Source organism: Phyllostomus discolor, chromosome 10 (assembly GCF_004126475.2).
Source record: "Phyllostomus discolor isolate MPI-MPIP mPhyDis1 chromosome 10, mPhyDis1.pri.v3, whole genome shotgun sequence".
NCBI lineage: Eukaryota > Metazoa > Chordata > Mammalia > Chiroptera > Phyllostomidae > Phyllostomus > Phyllostomus discolor.
The window spans coordinates 91,059,639-91,072,924 of NC_040912.2; the positions used below are offsets into that span (position 1 = coordinate 91,059,639).

Genomic DNA, 13,286 nt, shown 5'->3' on the forward strand with positions numbered 1-13,286 from the left:
AGTATGTTGAATAGAAGTGGTGAAAGCATCGCAAATTAATAAATGTAACACATCACATAAACAAAAGGAAACACAAAAATTACACGATCATATCAATAGATGGCGAAAGAGCACTTGATAAGGTACAGCACCCATTTATGACAAAAACACTCAGCAAAGTGGGAATAGAGGAAGCATTCTTCAATATAATAGAGGCCATATACAAGAGACCTACAGCCAACATCATACTCAATGGGCAAAAACTAAAATCTTTCCCACTAAGATCAGGAAGACAAGGATGTCCACTGTCACCATTCCTATTCTGTGAGATCAAGATAAACATGGCTAGAGGGGAAATTATACAGCTTTCTAGCCTGATGTTAAAAAATAGGAATTTTTAATAGTTTACGGGATATTGTGGGTGATATGTTGGTAGAGACTCTGGATGTTGTTATCTTCAACTGAAGAATATTGAGTTTGTCATTTAGGCAGGGACTTAAATTGGGGGAAACCCTTGAACCCCAACACAGCTCTTCCTGTAGGCAAATCCCTTAAAGCTGATGTGCTTTTTTACTCTGAAATAGGATCCCCCGGGTATCTCAGTGCAACACTGGGTGGATGGAGCCTCAGACCCTGGCTTTGCTATTGTGGCCCTTCCTGCCTCCCAGACAAATGTCCCCTAGGCCTTTTGGAGGTTCCAGTTTTGGGGTCAGCCAAGACTTGAGGGGCATTTTATATGCAGAATTTCTAAAGCCCAACCCCTGTGTGGCTCTGTTCTTCTGGGGGGCTTCCCCATCAACTTCTGCCTGACCTGGCTACCTCCAGATGCCACCAGCCTTCCCTCTGGTCACTGTGAATTTCTGCCTGAAGGCTGTTCCTGGGTCACCATGACCTGGTGTGCTGTGGTGGGGAAACTCCATCAGTGTGGCAGTGATGTGGCCCCTCATCTTGACCAGAGGATCCTGGTTAAGGGTCAAGTCCTCTAGAGTGTCAACCTGTGTTTGGTCACTTCTGGTGCCTTCAGACAGATGTTTTAAAGTCACTATTTTGTATTTACCCCATAATTCACCAAGGATGTTCCAGGGGAGCTGGGAGCGGGATCCTGCCTTGAGGCTTTGAGCCCCTGGATTGATGCACATGGAGGAAACAAGCACATACTCACTGAGCCCTTCACATGGCACAGACCCTGGTTCTCCTGTGTTCCTCCAGAGTTGAGATACTTGTTGAAAATAACTAACGTTGACTATTTTCACAGCCTTGACCAAGACAGCTTCTCTCTCCCCACCCTGTGCCCACCTCACCAGGTTTTCGTGGTGCACAGGTGGTAGAGGGTCTAGGACTGTGGCTACCCCCACCAGACTTCCTCTCCCCTGTGGAGCCCAAGAGACTAACAGCAGTGTCTATCCTTACAGATAGGACAGGAGTCTGTCCCTACTCCTGAAATGTTGTGGGTGGCATCATCCCTGGTTTTTACTAATAAAGGAGAGAGCACATCATATCTGATATACTGAAATACCATTCCCTTAGAATTTTTCATGAACGACATGGTTTGAGTGGCTCGCCAGTGAGAATCACTGTATGTGTGTCATTTGTGAAATGCTTGTAGTTTCTATTATGAAATGAATGAAGCTAACAGATAAAATAATGCACTTAAGTTAATTTATCTTGTTGTACTAATGGAAATGCAAATGGTTTGAACTTTGACTCAGTAGCTCTGAAACAGCAAGTCTGCTCCCTTAGAAACATGATGACCTTCAACCCCTGACTTTGAGTACAGACCATTTGCCCAAACTTAGTGTACGGGTGGGAGCCAATTCCACCAGAATGCCAATAAGCTCCCATTTTGAACGTTACACAAAAAATCTTAATTTTCATGTAGAAGAATAACAAGGGAAATACAATAATGAGGAGATCAAAGCCATTGTGATCAAATCAATACTTTATGCACAAGGTGGAGAAAAGCAGGAGACGGAACAGAACTGAAGTCCTGATGCGGGTCTTCGGCAGCACGCACACATCACAGGGAATATGGCTGGGTTCCATCCATGGCCTGTGGATGGCTGATTGAGTAAATGGATGTGTCTCAGGTGCCCACCAGACTGGGTCTATGTTCTGCCCTAAGATGCTTCCCTGAATCTTTCAGCCAATGAAACACACTGGCTTTATTGGGCATCCCCTGGGTCTGGGGACAGTGGGAGTCTGTGGACTCTGCACTGGGAGACCATGGGACCTGATGGGACTCCTGACAGCAGAGGATCTCTGATGGGCAGGTGAGCACCCAGACAGACCTGCGTCTGCTTCTCTGATTGCTGACTGTCCCCAAATGCTGTCCCTGCACCCTATTTGTTACCCCTCCCTGAAGAAGGCAGCTAGAGACCCTCTGTCACATGGTGTGAAGAAGAGACAGAGGAGTCTCTCAGGGGGCAGTTCCCTCATTCCCACCTGTCCTGTTTCCATCCCTTGGTCAGACTCCCCAGAAAGCATCCTGAGGCTGAGAGAAGCTGAGGGGCATCTGAGTAGTGTCAGTCTCTTTGTGAGGTCACATGACACTTACCAGTCAGAGGCCAGAACCCGCCACCATCCTGATGTCTTCTGGTCCTAGTCCTCCTCACCTCCTGTGGCCTTGTCCCCATGGGATGCCCTCCAGGAAGACCCTAGGGGGTACAGACTCCTCCCCACCCATCAGGCAGGTGGTTCCTACCATGTTCACAGCCTCAGCTGCTCCCTTTGCAGCTTCCCTTTCTTCCCTGCACCCCTCTATCTGACACCACAGATACTTCACAGAGGACCCTGCTACACACCCACATAGCAACCCCATGCCCTCTCTCTCCCCACTGCCCAGTGAGAATGGAAGGGCTGCAGGTAAGGCTGAGACAGAATGGAGAACCACTTTTAATTTCTAATATCAGGAGGCAGATATGATGAGAGGGGACCCTAATCATGCCATCCCTACTCTAGTCTGCTTCAGGGAAGGCTCCTCCTCTGCCCAAGCCCCCTCGGCACCTCCTGGGGCCTCATGTCCTGTAGGAGGTCTTGGGCCACCATCCTGACCAGGCCCTGCTCCTTGGACATCCCGGCCCCACTTGACTCATCATTCCCACCAGCAGTCCCCTTACAAGGCCATTTGCTGTGGTTCAATGACCGCCTTCACGGGTGAATGAAGGAGCTGCCCCTCAGGCCATGTCCCTCATTCCCCTCACTCCTCCTGCCCCACCCAGCAGCTGCCCCTCCCCACCTGCTGCAGAGCCACGGCTCTGTCCTGGCCCACCACACACTCAGGTGCCTTAGAGTCGTTATGGGGCTCCCTCTGTGGGTGAAAACACAGCCCAAGACTGCACAGTCACATGGTCTCTGCATGCACTGATTTGCTATCATTGGTAAGGAGTCACTCCAGTGACCAGGACACAGTGGGTGTGACATGGAAGAGTGAGGAGGCCTTGCCCTCAGGGAGCTTTGGTTCACTGGAGGAGAGAGAAGAACTTCAACAAATGTGATGTTGTCGTGTTGTGTGGTCGGTGTGAGACAGAGGGCTGCCGGGGAGCAGGGAGTGCACACATGTGCTCTGAGAGCGAGATGAAGGACTGGGATGGGAGCTGGGACTCAGCAGACTCTGCCCTGGGGACTTGCATGGTTCAGGAGCCATGGGATCCAGAGGAAGGTGATAGGTTGCAAGGTGGACCCAGGGCTGGGGAGGCTCCCAGGAAATGGCTGTTCCAACTGGAGTCTGGCACATGTCCAACATTGCCCCTTTAGGAGATGTCTACGGGTTTTCTTAGGTGCCCTGGATCCGGCCCAGCCCCTCCAGCCAGCACTTCACAGTGGCTACTTCCTTGGAGCCTCACCCTGGACCCACCCTCAGCCCTCCCTGCCCTTCTGTGTGCAGAACATGGGTTTGGCAGCACCAGTTAAGCCTCCTTGCTGTAAGGATGAACTTCGTGTTCCCACAGGATCACCTCAATGGTCTCCATGAGCTCCCTCAGCTGGGTCTCCTGCCCCATGCCATCTGCCCTGTTGTTGAAGCCACAGTGGTGCCGTGCGCAAACCACATCCAGGTCTGTGAGCTCCTGGTCATCATTGTCCCGCAGATACTCATCCAGGGAGCCAACCTCCAGGTCCTCCTTCCAGGTGAGCACCAGGACAGTGTGGGCCAGGAGGCCTGCCCCAAAGACCTCCAAGAGGCACTTGACCACCTCCTGGTCCTCCTTTGTGAAGCGGCCCAGCTGTGTCACCAGCAGCACTGCGTGGGGCCCTGGGGTGCAACAGGTGATGGCTGCCCAGGGGCCCTGAGCTGCCCCTTCCCATGAAACCCGAGAGGACAGAATATCAGGGGTGTCGGTCACCTCAAGCTCCTTCCCGGCCCAGTCTCACAGTCATGCTGGAAGGTCATGGTCACAGGTCTGGCGCTGAGCTTGGATTCGAAGGCTTCCCTGCCCAGGATGCTGTTTCCTGTGGCACTTTTCCCACTTCTACTTTTCCCCACCAGCAGGAGCCTCAGCCTCTTTGGGATCTTTTCCTTCTCCTGAAGATCTAGAAGCATCCAGACAAAGCAGGGGGGTGGGAGTTATAGCCCATGTACCCCATTTAGCCTCCTCAAAGTCTTCATGCCTGGATGCTCATGACCCCAGGGGCTGGCTCTGCTGGAAGCAGGGACAGGAGTGACATCTGTACAGGGGACCTGCTCTGGGCCCATGTTCCTTTTTTAAAAAATTGTTTTATGGTAGAAAATACACACCACATTGAAATCCCTGTTGTCACTGGGTTTTGGTGTGCAATTCAGTGGCACACTGCACACCTTCACGTTGCTGTGTGATCGTCACTCTTATGCATCTCTTGAATTTTTTGTCACCCCAACTGAAACTCTGTCCCCATGAAATGGCAACTCCTCATTCCTCCCTCCTCCCCCTGAGTCCCGGCTCACTGCCAGCCTCCTTCCTGCCTCTGTGACCTGTGCTCTTCTGCTATCCTAGGGGCCTCAGAGACCTGGGTCCCTGCACTTTGACCTTCTGTGTCGGGTTCCCTTCCCTCGGCAACACAGTGGTGTCAAGGCTCACGCACCCTGCAGCCTGGTCAGAATTCCCTGTTCGTGCAAGGCCGGATGCTATCACATGGCACGGATGGACCACACTGTGTTTACTCTCACATGTGGGCATGAGCCATTTCCACTTTTTCCTACTGTGAATGATGCTACACACCTTAGTGGACCAATGTTGGTCAGAGTTCCTGTCTGGGTTCTACGGGGCACATACCCAGAATGCAGTTGCTGGATAATGTGGCAGAATACCACGTTTTTGTGTTTAGGTTTGAAACATCTTCTCAGGGTCGTCTTCTCACCCAGATAGAATCAGCCCAGGATGAATGAGGGACCCTGGGCTTTCCTGGGTGTCCCTGATGATGAGGGCAGAGGTGTGGCCTCTGTGTCTGTGTCTTGTCCCCGAGTGCCTGACCCCATCACTTCCCTCCACTTTTCCACACTGACTGTGGGGAGGGTGGCACCTTTCAGCCGGACCCCGGGCTCCACTGCACAGAGGCTCCCCGGGGGCGCATTCCTGGGCTCCATCCTGGACATCTGGGCTGGATGTTCCTGCCCAGCTGCATACAGGACACGGGCAAAGAGGAGACATGGACATGCCAGCCTGATATTGAAAACCTGCTGTGAGGGTTTCAGAAGTGACTGGGGTCTGAGGCTGGGAGGAGAATTCCTTCCCCCGGCCTTTCAGCTCATCCCCGGAGCAACAGACAGGTGCCCAGTGACCCTCTGGTCCCCACGTCTGCTCCATAGTGAAGACATTGGTGTGTCTCAGTGACAGAGCCCAGACACCTAAGGCATACCTGGAGTCCTTGGCTGGTGGACCCAGCAACCAGCTCTGCTTGAGGATGCTGATTCCTCCAGCTCCCCCCACGTGACTTTGAGAGCAATGTGGGTGAATAGGGGGTGTGGTGGGAGTTGTCAAAGAAGCAGGGAATGCAGAGTGCTCATCCCTGCCGTCCCCACCGGTCTAGAGCCGGACCAAGACAGGAACCCCCATCTGGGCAGGTAGGAGCCAGTGCACACTGAGCACACCACTCAGGCTGCAGAGAGGACTCTAAAAGTAATATTGAACCTCGATTGCCATGAGAACAGCTAAATCAGGTATAAGTCATTATATTAGCAATTTTCCCATGCAGTATGTAAATAGGGCTTTCTCCCAATGACTCAAGCCATTGCAGTTCATACACTAAATAAATCATTAGTGTCAAATACATAATGAATCACAGATAAATTCTTCTGGCCAGGAACATGGACACATTGCCAGCACTCCCTAATTCTGTCTCCCCCGGTTAGATGATGAGGTCAAACCCATGATTCTCAAGCCCCTGACCCCAATGCAAAAGCTTTAGGGGAAGAGCCCTGGAGAAGGGCCAGCCAGCCCTGAGGCAGCCACTCACTCACTCCTTCAGTGGTGCTGGGTGGGCCTGCTGACTCAGCGCCCCCCACCAGAGTCAGCCCATTGCCACTGTGGGCTCAGTTGGTTTGCAAACCTCTGCCACGGGGAGTAGTCTTGTCACACTCACCTTCCCAAGGGCATGGCTGGAGCCATCTCTTGCCCCCTCTCTCCCACTATGCTATTTGGGGTCTTTCCCTCTTATTTGGTGGGGTAAGCAAGGCCCCACCCAAGGGCCCTGTGCAGGGTAAAGCCCGGCTGGTTGCAGTCTGCTGCCTCCTCACGTGCACCCGTGCACACCCACGTCCCTGTGCACTCCTCCCTCAGGGCCACCTGTGCTGCAAGGCTGTGGTACCTGCCGACATGTCTCAGGTAGGACGCTGGGACGGCACTCCTGAGGGGCTGTCCCAGAGAATCAACTTGTATTCTTCATCCTCCACCTGGAGAAGCAACAGGTCTGTCTTAGTTTCAACTGTGCCTCACAAGGCAGCTGGCTTTGCCTTTCTCCTGCCAGAAGGAAGTGTTTGCATTGCTCTGGGGGTTGGACTGAGAGAGGAGGGGGAGGAAGGTCTGAGACACTCTCTACCTCCTTCAGGGACCCTGTTTCTTTCTCTTTGCTCCTCGGTCCCCATCGTGAGTCTAGGTGATTTCATGGAGAAGGAGCCATCGGCCTGTGGCCTAAGGCACAATGGCGTTGGGGTGGACACAGGGTCCTGGGACTCCCTGTGAGGAGGGTAAGAGCAGAGATGCAGAAACAGGTCTGGTGGTCGGTTCCAGGAGTGGTGGGAAGACGAGCGGCCAGACTGGGGCCATGAGCAGGAAGCTATTGTGTGGGGTGGGCTTGGGGCAGGTCCTGGTGCCTGGATGATCCCTGAGGACAGCCTGGCCGAGAGGGTGGCCGAGGGCTCAGAGGTGGGTGGCCAGGTGCTGTGGTGAGGAGGTCCATTTCCCTGGCACAGGAACTTGATGGTGTGCGGACACTCCTGCTGGGAGCCAGGGGACCTCAGTGCCCAACTTCATGGCCATCTGTTAGCATGGTCACACTGCCTGGGCCTCAGAGTCCCTGCAGTGTAAAATCTGGGCCTCAGCTAGATGTCCCTGTGGTCCCTATGGCATCTCAACCCACTTCATGACATTTTCTAGAGCACATCCCAGCCTTTGCAGAGAGGGCCCTGTCACCCTACCAGGACCTGTTGTCACCCTTCTGGGAGGAGAGCAGTGCACCTGCCACCTCCTGCACCACCTCACAGACCCACACGGTTCCCTGTCTCAGCAGCCCGTCCCCCTGCATCTGCTCCCTCTCCCCTGTGGGCGGGGGACGGGAAGTACGCAGCCCAGGACTTGTCTGCCGGGACACGTGGGACACTGGGAGACACTCACAGTCAGGGAGTGTCTCCAGGGGAAGGCCCGAGTGTGGGGACACCTGTCTCTCAGAGCTTCCACAGACCCTGCCCTGAACGTGCCTGGCACCCTCGCCCCCTGCCACTTTGTCTCCCTCGGAAAACACGGAGCAGGCGGGTCACCCTGCTGCTCCTCAGGAAGAAAGTGGACCTCACGGAAGCCTCTTCCCCTCGACTAGACTAACCGGGGTTTGAGGCAGGACACAAAACGCACAGAATCCTCTTCTCCTCTTAGTCGCAGCCCCTTGTAACGTTCCTCAAAGACACACACAGACTCGACACACACACAACCCCCAAAAGCAACACACTCTCATAAACACAACACAGGCCACTCCCACAATGCCCTCTCCATGGAAAACCCATCTACTCACAAACATACGACACACAAACACACACATTCACACCACACATGCACACGCACAAATGTAACACACAAACACAATGCACAATGTCCAGACATATACACTCATGCACAACACACACATACACTCACAAACACAGCACACACACAAATAACTATGCATAACTCATATACAGACATAACACACACAAACACACACAACATTCACACCTACACCCTCAAACAAACACAGCACCTGGCCACCCACCTCTGAGCCCTCAAACATAACACATGCAGAACCACACCACAGACTCACAAATACAACATGTACACAACGTACAAACACAATCACAACACACACAGACCCACTCACCACATGTTTGGACTTACCACCCCACTGGCCACCGGACCAGAGGAAGAGCCTGGACTCCTGACCTGTGGGACCAAGTGCTCTGGCGAGTTCTCCCTTTCTCCGCTTGGAGCCGACTCTGTAGGCTTCTGGGAGCCATGGTCGGAGGAATCTAAGGCAGCCTCACTGGCATTTGATCGAAATAGGGACATTGCTTATATTTTCAGGAAAATGTGACGGAACGCTCGCTGAGCTGCAGAGCTGCGCTGGAAGGAGCCGCTGTGTGCTGTGAGGGGGAACAAGAAGGGGGCGGAGCGCCCGGGGCCAGGCCTGCCTGAGTCGGATGTGTGCAGTACCGTGTGCGTTTGGTCTGCAGCCTCAGTGATGTGAACAGGAAAAACAAGGGCAGGAGAACATTATTACTTTCATTCGGAACCAGCTTAACCAGAACTCAGAGGCTTAAAAAAGGCAGCAGGCCCTTCTGAAAACTGTATGCTAGGGGAATGGCTTTTTACTGACTTCTCTTTTTGAGAACGGGGGATTCACACAGCTCTCTATGCCTTCCCTATCGTGACAGAAAGTCCTTGTCCCTTTTCTTCCCCTGACTCATCCTTCCTTTGAATGTTTTCTCTCAGAACAAGGCCTTGGACTTGAACTGGAACATCGACTCTCTGAGTCTTGAGCCAGATGTCTTCAGGTGGGAGCTACAGCACCGTCTCCTGGGTCTCCGGCTCGCTGACTGCAGATCTCAGGACGTTCACTCCAGGATCACACGAGCCAGCTGCTTACGATGAACCATGCGAGCACACTCACTGTCATAAATAAGTGTTCTTTATAATAAACACATCTTTCTGCACACACATATGCGGGTGTGCACACTCACACGCATTCTGTATCTGACAATTCTGAATCTGTGTCATAGCTGTGCGGCCCTAATGCTGGCTTCGTGTTTTCCGGCTGTGTCTTTTCCTGCCCATTTGCGTGAGCATGACCTTGGGGTCAAATCCCACCCTCAGTGGGCCTGTGCCCCTGGGCTGTGTCACGGTTGTTATTTTTTGTTTTTAACTTTCCCATCCTCCTGCCCCCTTTAGCAGACACAGGCCAAACACAGTCCCTTCTCAGCGTTTCCTCCTCATGTTATCACAGTGTCTTTCCTCCGCGTGCTCAGGCCTTGGCGACCCCCCTTCAGTTACTTGAATGCTTCATCCCATCCTTTCCCTCTGGAACTTTTGTAAAGAACGGAACGCATTTCATTACTCACGGGTCTCTGGAGGTGCCTGTGTGAGCACACTTACTGCACTGCACGTAAACCTCCTACACACCGGGTTTTCACTGTGCCTCTTCCGTGTTCAGATACTAAAGTACTTACTGTCCTGCTTCAAGCCCCCAGCGGGCCCGTCCGCAGTTACTACGTGTTCCTGAGTCTGTTCTCTGGGCCGCACTTGACACCCCCGTGGCTGCTCTGTGACCGCCAGCCTGTGCTTCTCCATCCCTCCCCTTCCTCACCCAACTCCCAGCCCTCCTCCCTGCTGGCGGCCCTCAGTGTGTTCTCTGTTCCTGTGAGTCTGTTTGCATTTTGTCCATTTATTTTGCTCCTTAGATTCAACATAGGAGTAAAATGATATGGTATTTGTCTTTCTCTGTCTGACTCATTTCGCTTGGCATGATACTGTTTAGGTTCGTCCATGTTGTCTGGTGTTTTTATGGCTGAGTAGAATTCCACCGTGTATATCAATATACACAGTTGTTATTTGTCAACTATACCTCAACAAAGCCAGAAGATAAAGTAGCTGAAAATACTTTAAAATGAAAATTAAAATAATATAGCCAAAGTCAATAGGGGAATGATATACATTATATGTTCATATCCTAAATTATGTATAAAAGCTGGGTTATAGTCACACACGGACAGTATATAGCAGCAAGAATGCCCAGTTTATTGCTACGTATTATCATACGGACACAACTAGAAACATCATGATAAACCAAAAAAAGCCATATTCACAAGAATACACAGTGCGTGAGTCCATTTACGTGGACGAGGAGAGCCAGGATAAACCTATTCTGCTAGACGTCCAGCCTGAGGTCGCCCGGGAGGGCCGGAGGGATGCCGAGGGGATGCCGGGATGCTAGTGGTGCTCTGCTCCTTCCTCTGCGTGCTGATTCTCAGCCGTGCTCAGGCTGTGACAATTCTGAGAGCTGCAAAGTCAAACACGCCCTTTCTCCCATGTAAATTATACTTCAGCAAAGACTTAAAACTGAAAAAAAAGGGAGGAAACGCACCAGCACAGAAACAGAAACAAAAGCACGTGGAGAGGAAAACTGTCGTAAACGAGTCAGAAAGTTCTTTCTCCCTGTACTGAGGGCTCTAATTCAATGGTGATTATTTTAAAAACCCTACGATGTTTTTCTTGTATGCTAGAGAGGAAAGGGGGTTCTAAAACACAGGTGTAAGTACACCCATAAGTATAGCCAGCTTCCAGAAAGACTAAAACAGTCGCATACAATAGCACCAAGAAATTCCCTCAAGGTCTACTAAGCATGATGCTGAGACAGGGCCCCTGCTCCCCAGCGCCCCCTGGGCCCCCCACTGAGCCCAGGGAGGAAGAGGAGACTCTGCCTGCCGTGGGTGTGATGGTCCCAAGATGAAGGTGTATGTGCATGAAATCTGTCTGAGTGTGCGGTTGGGACCCAAAGCCGTGGGAGGACAGTGAAGGAAGCAGGGTCGGACAGGAGGAGACCCGGGCTGTGAGGACTCACAAAGGGCTTTAGCTACACTCACAGGAGCCGAAGCTCCACTCTCCACACGGGGGGCAAGAGGTCAGGCCTTGGTCAGTCCTAAGAGCGGTCATAACCCTGAGCTGCCCTGGGAGTGAAAGGGGTGACCAGGGGGAGGCGACTCTCTTCAGCTGAGAGTACTCCTGAGGGACTACTGTCACTCTCAGCCTACCGTTGAGAGGAGGGGTCGGTGGTGAGCTGTCAGCCATCAGCACCCCAGTCAGCTGGGAGACCTGGGGCTTCGGCCCGGCAATGGTCCCGAGTCATGGAAACCCGTAACCGCAGCTACTTGGCAGACTGGATGTGCACCAGACCAGTGGTTCTCACAGCAGGGAGGGTCTGGGGGTGGGAGGAAGAGTCAAGTTAGCAAGACAGCAACTGATCAATCTGCACTTTCAACAGATGGTTTTTCAAGCCTGGGAATTGGTAACTGGTAGCAAGTAAGACCTGCAGATTGTGTCTCTTTTTTATTATTTTAATTAATTTATTTTTATTATCCTCACCCAAGGACACTCCTTCATTGCTTCCAGAGAGAGGGGAAGGTAGAGGCAGGGAGAGAGAGAAACATGGAGTGAGAGAGAAGCATTGATCAGATCAGTCCTGCATGTGGGGATCATAACCTTGGCATGTGCCCTCACCCGGCTCGAACCCACAGCCCTGCTGCCACAGGACGACACTCCAACCCCAAGAGCCACACCGGCCAGGGCTGGAGCTCATGTCTTTTACAAGATGCTGCCCGTCCGACAGCAGGGGACATGAATCCACCAGAGGAACCTTCCAGCCAGTACCTGGTGTTTGAGGACCTGAGTGTCTAACTGTTCGCTCGAACTGCTCAGGTGTGTGTTTGGGCCCCCTGCCCTCCTTGTCCGCTTCCCGTGGGTGTGTTCCTCGTCCCCCCGCTGTCCTGGCGGAAAACCTTCACTCCCAAGAGGGGAATGGCATCTCAGGGGCAGTGGGCTGCAGAGGCCTGTTTGGGCAGAGGGGCTTTGGGTCCCTTCAGATCACACCAGATGAGACGGTCCCTGCCCCCTCAGGGGACAGAGTTGCCTCCACAGCAGCCCCTGGTCTCATGGTTTCTTGTCACAGGCTGAACCAGAAACCCTTCTTCCTCAGCCTTGGCCAGAACACCCAAACCCAGCTCTTTTTAAGACACAGCTGAACCCTGAGAGAACGAGAGGCAAAAACCACCTCCAAGTGCACGGCCCAGACCCTCTGCAGCTCACTGTGGCCACAGTCGCAGTTGTTCGGTTTCCCTGCACCAAGGGGGTGGTGGGGGTGGGGGCGGAGGTGGGGAGGAAGGTCACCAAGGAGGACCCCAGGAAAGGAGCACGGACAGGATGCTGTCAGGAAGCAGCAGAGATGGGGACACAGATCCTGCTCTGTTCTGTGTCCCAGGCTCACAGGCGACGCGCTGGTTTTTACAGTCTGTGCGGGCACGTTTGCTAGAGCGGATTTTCCATTCAGACAGTGTGTTCTGGGTAAAGTTGTTTGTGACAGATACTAAAACCCTGGGAGTTGGAACGTTGAGGGCTACCTTAGCTCAAACGTCCTCTGAATTTTTAGTGATTCAGAAATACAATGGTGTGGTGAAAACTGCTTCACAGGGCGAAAGTCTGCTCGGGCCCAAAGGAGGCCACTGCCGTGTCAACCCACCAGTGAAAATCTCCCCGTCCCAGGGGCTAGGATTTTTCAGTGTTAAGTCAGTCTTTTCCTTTTCCTTTGCATTTTCTCATGTTTATTTTAGCCTGTCCACCCTCTCCTTAAACAAACATGATGTTTTGTGCCAACTTATTAAAAATCATATACTTGATAACTTCACTGTCCAATATGGCAGCCACTAGCCACATGAAGCCATTTAATGATATGAGTTAAAGTCTAATAAAATCTGAAATGTACTGTCTCCATCACACCAGCCACATTTCAAGGGCTCAGTAATAACGTCTGGCTAGTGGCTGACACCATGCTGGACAAAGCAGATATTCAAAATTCTGTCATCACACAGTATTCTGTTCAACATT

The 13,286-nt window shown here is 52.3% G+C and overlaps 3 protein-coding genes and 2 pseudogenes across 3 annotated transcripts in view; 3 read left to right on the plus strand and 2 right to left on the minus strand.

The window, feature by feature from the left end:
* LOC114507421 (GTPase IMAP family member 8) overlaps positions 1 to 13,286 on the plus strand; it is a 772,814-nt gene that overhangs the window by 401,726 nt on the left and 357,802 nt on the right.
* Positions 1 to 13,286, plus strand: part of LOC114507465 (GTPase IMAP family member 4-like) — a 658,105-nt gene that overhangs the window by 224,720 nt on the left and 420,099 nt on the right. The window lies entirely within an intron of this gene.
* Positions 1 to 13,286, minus strand: part of LOC114507429 — a 359,625-nt pseudogene that overhangs the window by 202,432 nt on the left and 143,907 nt on the right.
* LOC114508181 (GTPase IMAP family member 7-like) overlaps positions 1 to 13,286 on the plus strand; it is a 251,484-nt gene that overhangs the window by 23,686 nt on the left and 214,512 nt on the right. The window lies entirely within an intron of this gene.
* Positions 3,802 to 8,769, minus strand: LOC114508194 (annotated as a pseudogene).